The sequence below is a fragment of the Martes martes genome (assembly GCF_963455335.1).
Source record: "Martes martes genome assembly, chromosome: 14".
Classification (NCBI taxonomy): Eukaryota; Metazoa; Chordata; class Mammalia; order Carnivora; family Mustelidae; genus Martes; species Martes martes.
In genome coordinates, this window is record NC_137902.1 from 85152792 (window position 1) to 85161103 (window position 8312).

The window sequence follows — 8312 nt, forward strand, 5'->3', positions numbered from 1 at the left end:
ACTAAATGAGCTATTTGAAAATCAGTTTGCAATGAAGTTACATTGCGTCCACATCTACCAGGAATTAATAATTTCCCTCCAATCCAATACTTTCATTAGTCCACTAAACAAGGACTGAACTGGAATTTAAATCACAGTCCAAAACGCAGAGAATAACAGTGGTGAACTACCAGAAAAATATCCCCAATTATTTGCAAGTCAGAGGTCAATGTCTCCTTCGGCATCTACTATGGGAAGAGTGTCCAAAGTCTTCAGGGAAGGGAAAGCCATTTCATGCCCTGTGCCCCTCCCATTCCCACCCTGAATCACTTTTTTCCCAGAAAAGAATAAAGAATACTCAATGAAAACTATTAAAATGCTTGGCAAAACTACACAGACAAACACAGAGGCCAGCTAAGAATAAATAGTTCATACCAAAGTTGGCTTTTTGACCCAGCCTCCACTATCTACCCAGTCCCAGATTTAAATGTTTGGATGAAAATGACAGAGCAGCTGCAGACCAGCCGGCCGCCTGCAGAGAAGCGCCCATTAAGAGCGATCACATCTGTCTGAGGAATATGCATGCTGTTTGCAGTGTGTTTTCCTAAATGCACGGAAGAGGGTATAGATATCGGACCGTTGCCCTAAACCTGGAGAAGGTGATTCATTTTTTCCACAACCCACTCTGACTTTTCTTTTTATTATTTTGGTTTAAAACAGGAGGGTCCACTCCTCTCTTTGGATTTTGAAGTTATTGGTATCCTTTTTTTTTTATCTTTTATGGCTTACCTGTTTCAGACTCTGCAAATGAATACCCTAATATTCATTATGAGAAGAAAACCTGGCTTTTTGGAGGACAAACCCTGTGGGGGTGGTGGAACCCTGAGGACTCCAGTCCTGGCCCTGGCATTCAGTGTGTGAGTTTTGCTGCGTTCCCTTGCCTCCCTGGGCTTCAGTCTTTCCATCTGTAAATACAGGACAGCAATACCTGCTGTGTTGTAAAGTCATTGTGAGGATAAAATGAGACAGTACTCGGTAAACTCTTAGACTCAATGTGGTTTAAGATGATGCAGTCATCCTTACTTGGCTACGTGCTGTGTACTCACTGCTCTTGAGGTAAAATTAAAAAATACTTGGTAATGCCAAAAAAAAAAAAACATGACGTTAGCCTGGTTATATAGAGATCATTAAGGTAGGAAATATATATATATATTTTTTAAAGAATTTATTTATTTGAGGAGAGATCACGAGTAGGCAGGCAGGCAGAGAGAGAGGAGGAAGCAGGCTCCCCACTGAGCAGAGAGCCCAATGTGGGGCTTGATCCCAGGACCCTGGGACCATGACCTGAGCCGAAGGCAGAGGCTTAACCCGCTGAGCCACCCAGGCGCCCCAGGAAATATATTTTGATTTGTTTTTCTAAGAGTGAGGACAAGGGTTACTATCATTCTTGTATGACATGTATTTGGGGGCACCTGGCTGGCTCTGTCAGAAAAGCCTGTGATTCTTCATCTTGGGGTTGTGAGTTAAAGCCCCACATTGACTGAATTTGTTGAATCTCATTGGTACCCACATTGGGTGTACAGATGACACAAACAAATAAGCTTAAAAAGAACGCATGTACTTATGATATTTGATAAGAAGATAGCCACTGTACAGACTGCCTCCCTGTGTGTATATATGTATATATACATATATGTATATATACATATGTATATACATATATACGTATATATGTATATGTGTATATATATACATATGTATATACATATATATGTATATACATATGTATATACACACACACATATGTGTGTGTATATATATGTATATATACACATATACATATATATACATATATATGTATATACATATGTATATACATATGTATGTGTATATATATACACCAACTAAAACTATTTTGAAAGCACAGCTAACATTCTCCATTTCCAAAAATAGGGCAGATTATATTACCTGAGCTCTCTCCTACTACAAAACACTTAGCAGTGCTGAAAACCTATAACATCCCTTTAAACCCATCATCTGAATTCCAAGAAAGTAAGAGAAATCTCTGGGGTTAAAAAATGAAGGTGAGTGTGAATACCCAAATGGTGGGTGTGAGCTGGTGTTTTAACTGCCCGGAGAGGAAAGGACGAGTCAGAGATGGGAGGTTGCCGTCTTATTAGGCAACAGGACTTCCCTCTCTCCCCGTCTCTCTCTAAAAATTTCCTATATTTAACCATTGCTTTAGGGAGATAGAGGACCCAGGAAACACCTAAGCTTTGGGATACTGATCTTCAGAACCGAAATCACCAAAGACTAATGTCAGTATATAACTGTATGTTGCTCAGAGCTGCTCAGATATTTTCTAGTAAATGGGATATTCACGTAGGTGCTTTTGGGAAAGCCCTCCCTCAGCCTTTCCGGTCAACCAGGTACCCAAGAAAAGCTCAGACTTCAGAGTGTTGTTTGGTGAATATAAAACCAGAACATAGAGAGTGAGTGTTCACGAGGGTACGTGACCTTGGGTCCAACAGAGATTTATGAATTAATTTTGCTTCACTCCAGGGATTTCCATTCTAATATCAAATGACTACAACCAGAAGAATCATGCCCTTAAATATGTTTATAGATTTGTGTAGGCCCTAAAAAATACGTGATTTTTTTGTGTTTGTGCTCATGTATCTTTAATTTACATAAATATTGTTAGCGCTCTCGTTTTGTTTGTATCATTGAAAAATGTAGAGGGCTATTTAGTATGTATATTTGATAATGACAACAAGACAACAACTTATGGAGGGCCTACCCTGTAGTGGGCACTTTTGTAGCTGCTGGGGACATGGTGATTTTGTAAGCGCGTTTTGAATTTATGTAAATGACACTACGCTGTATATCTCCATTGGCTTCTTACCATCGTTAATCTGTACTATCTTATTAAGATCCAGCTAGGCTGAGTGTACATCCGTGTTATTATTCTGATCACTGCATCAAATGCACCTATCAACCCTCCTTGTGCTAGAAACGTATATGGCCTCCACTCCTCACCACCACACATACTCCTGTGACAAATATCCTTGAACGTATTCCATTATAGTCAGAAATTATCTGGATTCTTTACCCAGTTATGGGATTCACTGAACGCTGCCATGTTGCTCTCTGGAGTGCTTACACCCATTTCATGAAAGTTCCTATGTCTTGGGACACCTGGCTGGCTCAGTCGGTGAGCCCCGAGACTCTGGATCTCAGGGCTGTGAGTTCGAGCCCCACGTTGGGTAGAGAAATTACTTAAAAATAAAATCATTTAAAAAAAAGAAAGTTCTTATTTCTTCAACCTTCAACCACAACTGGCATTGCTTGATTTCAGTAGTTTTTCCCTTTCTGATGGATGCAGGAAGGGATCTTATGATTGTCTTCATCATTATTCCTTTTATTTGTCTTGTGACTGTTAACACAGATTTAGGTTTCTTCTGGTAGGAATTGTATCTTCGGATCCACTACCACATTTTTATCTAGCTCTCCTACATTCTTCTTGGAAAGGTATCCATTCTCCCTTAAGTTAACATGTTCTGTATAACAACAATCCCAATTCCAGCATGAGTTTGCCTTGAGCTAGAGATATTCTGTGTCACAATTCTCCCCCTCAAGCTCCCGGAGGGCTGGGCTGCTGTTGCTTTGGGTATCCCATGGCACTCAGCCTCAGTCCGACCCAGAGCTGGCCTCAACAAGGGTTTGTTGATTGACTATGAGCTGAGGGCAGGGGAAGGAGGATGGACAGCAGGAGTGGGGACCGCAGGAGTTCTGTTCCAAGGGAGCAGGATGAGTGCCCTTCACACTCCCATTTCTAAAAATACAAATAAAGAATCCAATGGAAACAGCATAAATATATCTATAACCTTTGCGGTTAGAAGTATCCCACCTAAGAGCTGCTTTTTCCCATAGTTCCGAGGGTCTGTGCTAAGCTCAGTCCTGAAGCGTCCATGTCCTGTGGCCAATGACTGTCTCAGACAATCTTACGCTGAGTCCTGTTCTAGACGGCGAGGGTGGGAAGATCATTCCTTAGAAACAGCAGGCAGCGTGGAGAACACGGGAAGAGGCCGTCCTTGCTCGGCACCTGTTACCCAGATCGTACGCTACCTTTTCTGGGGTTCCATCTTTATTCTGGGTGTTGATCAGTTGGACTCGGTGTCATAAATTGCAGAAGACTTCGAAATTTCTATAGGAAAGTGCTGCAGAGAGACGGTGATGCTGTGCTGGATGAAGACGCGAGACTGTGTTTAGCTGGCGGGCCGTGCTGGATTATTTGGACCCGGTTTGTTTTTACACAAGGCTGGCTAAACCCACCTGGTTCTGAGATCATAGGAATTACCTGAAACTGTATTGATTTGCTTAAGGGTATATGTCTTGGTTTCCCAGATAGAGTACAAGCTGCCTGAGGATATAAACCATAGAGGAGACCCGTTTGTTTCTAGCAGAAAACGATGCTGGTAATTAGGCCCTTGATAATTATCTGTTAAATGTACTAGTGGATGAGTTCATTAGAAGGAGTAATAGAGGCTGGCTGTTCAGTCTCCTCGCCTAAACTCTCCGGAATGGTGTGCAGGCACCTGATCTCATATCCGGAGATGGTTGAATCAACGGGGGAGCTACATGACTTTGCAGATATGCTGAGAAAGGCGCCATGAAGGAAGAGGAAAGAAGGGAAAACTACAAAATACAAACCCCCATTGGCATGGACTGGCCGAGTGCATGCCGTGTCGGGTTGCTCCGGACCCTGGTTATCTCTGCACTGGATGACCGGGTCCGTTTGCCCCAGCCCCCAGCTCAGCCAGCTCTGCAGACAGTTCCTGGATCACCAGCCCTGAAGCTACAGTTCGTTAGTCCGGTGGTGGAGAGCAGATTCCCGCAGCCAGTGCATCGACTGCTCGGCGATCGGAGGTCTCCCGAGGATTTGGAGCAAAGAGACATGGGAGAAAGGGGAAGCAGGCCCAGGGAGCAGAGCCGCTGTTGTATGAATGTCGGTGCTGGGCCAAAGTCAAGGCCGCGGACTCTTCCTGCACGGGTCCCACCGTCTTTCCGCTCTGCCCTTCCTTCCTGAGTCCCAGTGCTAGGCTCCTCTTGGATTTCTGCGCAACCCCATTTATATCCTTGAGAGGCAGACCTCTACACTTTTCCCTTATTCTCTCTCAAATCGGAGCTGCCTCGAACAGACTTCCAATCCCTACAACCCGACGAACTATGTCTGAAGCACTCCTTTTGACGGCGATTTCATTTCATGGGCGCTCCCTGGGCAAACGGCGGCCCCAGCGGCCCCTCCAGCAGATGGGGCCCCTGCAGGTGGCCGGGAGGCATGAATGACTCAGAGCATCTCAGCTGAAGGAGGCTTGTCTCCAACAGACCTGAGAAGGCCCAGAATAGGAGGGATCCAAACGGAGATCAGGGCAACTGCTGTTCCCCGGGGCTGTGGCAGCTTGGCATCAGCGGACACCTCTGATTCCACTGACCCCACACAGTGGCCATCGCTTCTGTGACAGCCATCGGTCCAGCCAACCAGATGTGCCTGCGGCAGGGCCACAGAATCCCAGAACTGGAGTAAACTTAAGATGTCTCTTAATTCATGCTAAGAGCTTTCTGCAGCTTCTCTTGCCATGGAAGGCCCCGCGGAAGTAGAGTCAGAGGAATTGACCAACGTCTTGCCAATTTCCACAAACTCCCACAAAACCTCTTTCAGCTAGTTTCCATGAAGCTTCTCGTAATACGCCTTCTTTTAAATTTGAGATTCTTTGGGGGACGCCTGGGTGGTTCAGTTGGTTACATGTCTGACTCCTGATTTTGACTCAGGGTCATGGGATCGAGCCCCGTGTCGGGCGCTGTGCTGGGTGTCCACCCAGGGTGTCTCTCTCCTTCTCCCTACTGCCCACCTCCCTCAAAAATAGGTAAATAAATGTAAGATTCTTTGAATGAATTTTGGGTTCTGAACAATCTTCAAGACTCGAGGCAATTCTTTGATCGTCACTGGGCTTAATTTTCCTTAGAGATAAACTGAATGATTGTATGAGACGACTGCTTTCACTCTGTGATTCTGGGTCTTATTATTCCCATTCTATACTTGTGTACTTGGAAGGTGTTCAAAAGAAAAGCCCAAGGGTATCATTTTATATGTAACGCTGGGAAAATTCCATCTCACATATCGAACTACATTTGGGTCTTTGATTATCAAATCATAAGCAGAAGGAAGCTTGAGAGTCATAGGCTCTCCCACATCTTCACTGCAATCTTTAGAGCGGTTGTCTGTCACCCTGGAGGAATTGTCCAGAAGTTTAGTTTCTAGGTGGCTTAGAAACTTTCCATTCATTCATTCATTCATTCATGCGTTTATTCGTTCAGTGAGTTCACCAGAAGTCAGTTGTAGGAGACTGAGGGAGTGTGTGTTGAGTGGAAAGCTCAACAGAAAGCTATGGGAGCAGGAGGCTCAAGCAGTCTTCTGCGGTCTGCTAAGATGGCCGCCCCCCTCAAGCTGCCCACACGTTGGAGGACCCAGCAAGTGGGCTCTGGTGCCTTGGACTGACTGAAATGCCCCGTCACAACCAATCATACAAGGGCAGACACACCACACAAAGAACTGGCAAAACTCAGATTAGTCAGGTTGTCATTCGGTAGCAACATGGGCAGCAAGACATGGTGGGGAAGGATGTACGCATTTTGGCTAACATGAGCTTTGGCTTATCTTCAGACTTTAATTATGCAGGGCTGTCCCCGTCCCTCATTACCACAGATAAATTAAACATCAGCTTAGGGTTCAACTTGGGAACTGGGAGGAAACGGAGAAGAAATCTTTGAGGCAAAATGTGGGCTGTGGTGATCTGACAGTCATAAACGCTTCAGACATCAAAATGGGCTCTACCAGCCACAGTGGGGAAAGGCAAAGACAACGGGCACTCGGGGCATTTCTTGCACACACGCTGTGCTCTGTGGGAACCACACACTTGTGGATGTGATGTTCTGAGGAGAGGAGGAAAAGTGGAGAGAGAAGCCTGAGCATCACTGTCCCCTCGGCCACCCCCGCAGAGGGCCTTTGTGGCTGCCTCATGCTGTGTAACCGTAATGCTCATGGGAACGAACCATCGAGCCTCAGGTCCTTGGGTCTGGTCTTTGTCACCAGCCAGAACTGCTTGGAGTCCCAAGTCTAAAAGAGAGACATTCCTTGGCCCTCAGGGACCCCCCCCACCCCACCATTCTCTCTTGCTTCCGCTGCTCAGCCTGTCCCCGTCCCTGGCGGAACCCACTGGTTGGTCGTGTCCTCATTTGGGAAATGGGGAAATGTACACCCGCCTCACCGGGTTGATGTGGAGCTGAAGTGCCATCTGGGTGTTCAGTGTGTGGTACAGGGCCCACTCCTAGGACCTACTGAATAAACGGCCGCTCTCCCACACACCACAACCTTCCCTTCTCTACCGCGTCGCCCCCTCCTTACAAATCGCTCTTTCCCCTATTTTAGAAAAGCCCGTTAGTGCTCAGAGTCTCTCTCTCTTCTCCTCGTTACTAAGCTTCATGAAGGACTCATCTATACTTGCTGCCTCCTCTTCCTCCCATTCCGGAAGCCACCAGAGTCTGACGTCTGCCCCGTCCCTGCCCCACTCCGGTCCCGTCCTGCCTTGCCTTCTGATTCTAGTCTCTCAAGTTCAAAATCTCAGTGTGGGTTCAAATGCTTTCGTTGGGGCGCCTGGGTGGCTCAGTGGGTTAAAGCCTCTGCCTTCGGCTCAGGTCATGATCTCAGGGCCCTGGGATCGAGCCCCGCATCGGGCTCTCTGCTCAGCAGGGAGCCTGCTTCCTCCTCTCTCTCTGCCTGCCTCTCTGCCTGCTTGTGATCTCTGCCTGTCAAATAAAAAAAAAAAAATGCTTTCCTCATTTTGTCTCTCTCAATACTCAACAGGTGTCTGGATTTGGTGGACCCTGTCACAGAAATGTCACCCTCCTCTGTGTCCCCACAGCTTCAAAGCCAGCCTACCCACCGTCTCTGGCCAGGACCATCACGACTTGTCTCCCTGCCCCAGTCTTGGCCTCTCTGATCCATACATCACACCCTGTTCTGTTAAACACCTTCAGGGACTCATGGTCACCCCTGGACAATGTCTAAGTGCCCATGGGGACTTACAGGTGGCCTCAGATTTCCTCACAACCGGCCAGGCCCAGCACATGAGAGTTGGTCGCACGGACCTCCCCACCATGCCAATGTATGTCAGAGCCCTCAGAGCCTCACGCCCTCCCACCCTCCTTCCAACCGGACCACCACTGCCCTCTCATTGTTAAACGCGGAGTCCTGCCTTAAGACCCACATCGAA

At 46.6% G+C, this 8312-nt stretch overlaps 1 long non-coding RNA gene across 1 annotated transcript; it reads left to right on the forward strand.

Annotated features, from left to right (window-relative positions):
* Positions 1-502: 502 nt before the first annotated feature.
* On the forward strand, positions 503-5927 carry LOC308355357. The gene is made up of 3 exons (XR_013967956.1): positions 503-638; positions 778-896; positions 3913-5927. It is a non-coding gene; the product is annotated as an uncharacterized lncRNA (long non-coding RNA).
* Positions 5928-8312: the final 2385 nt, after the last annotated feature.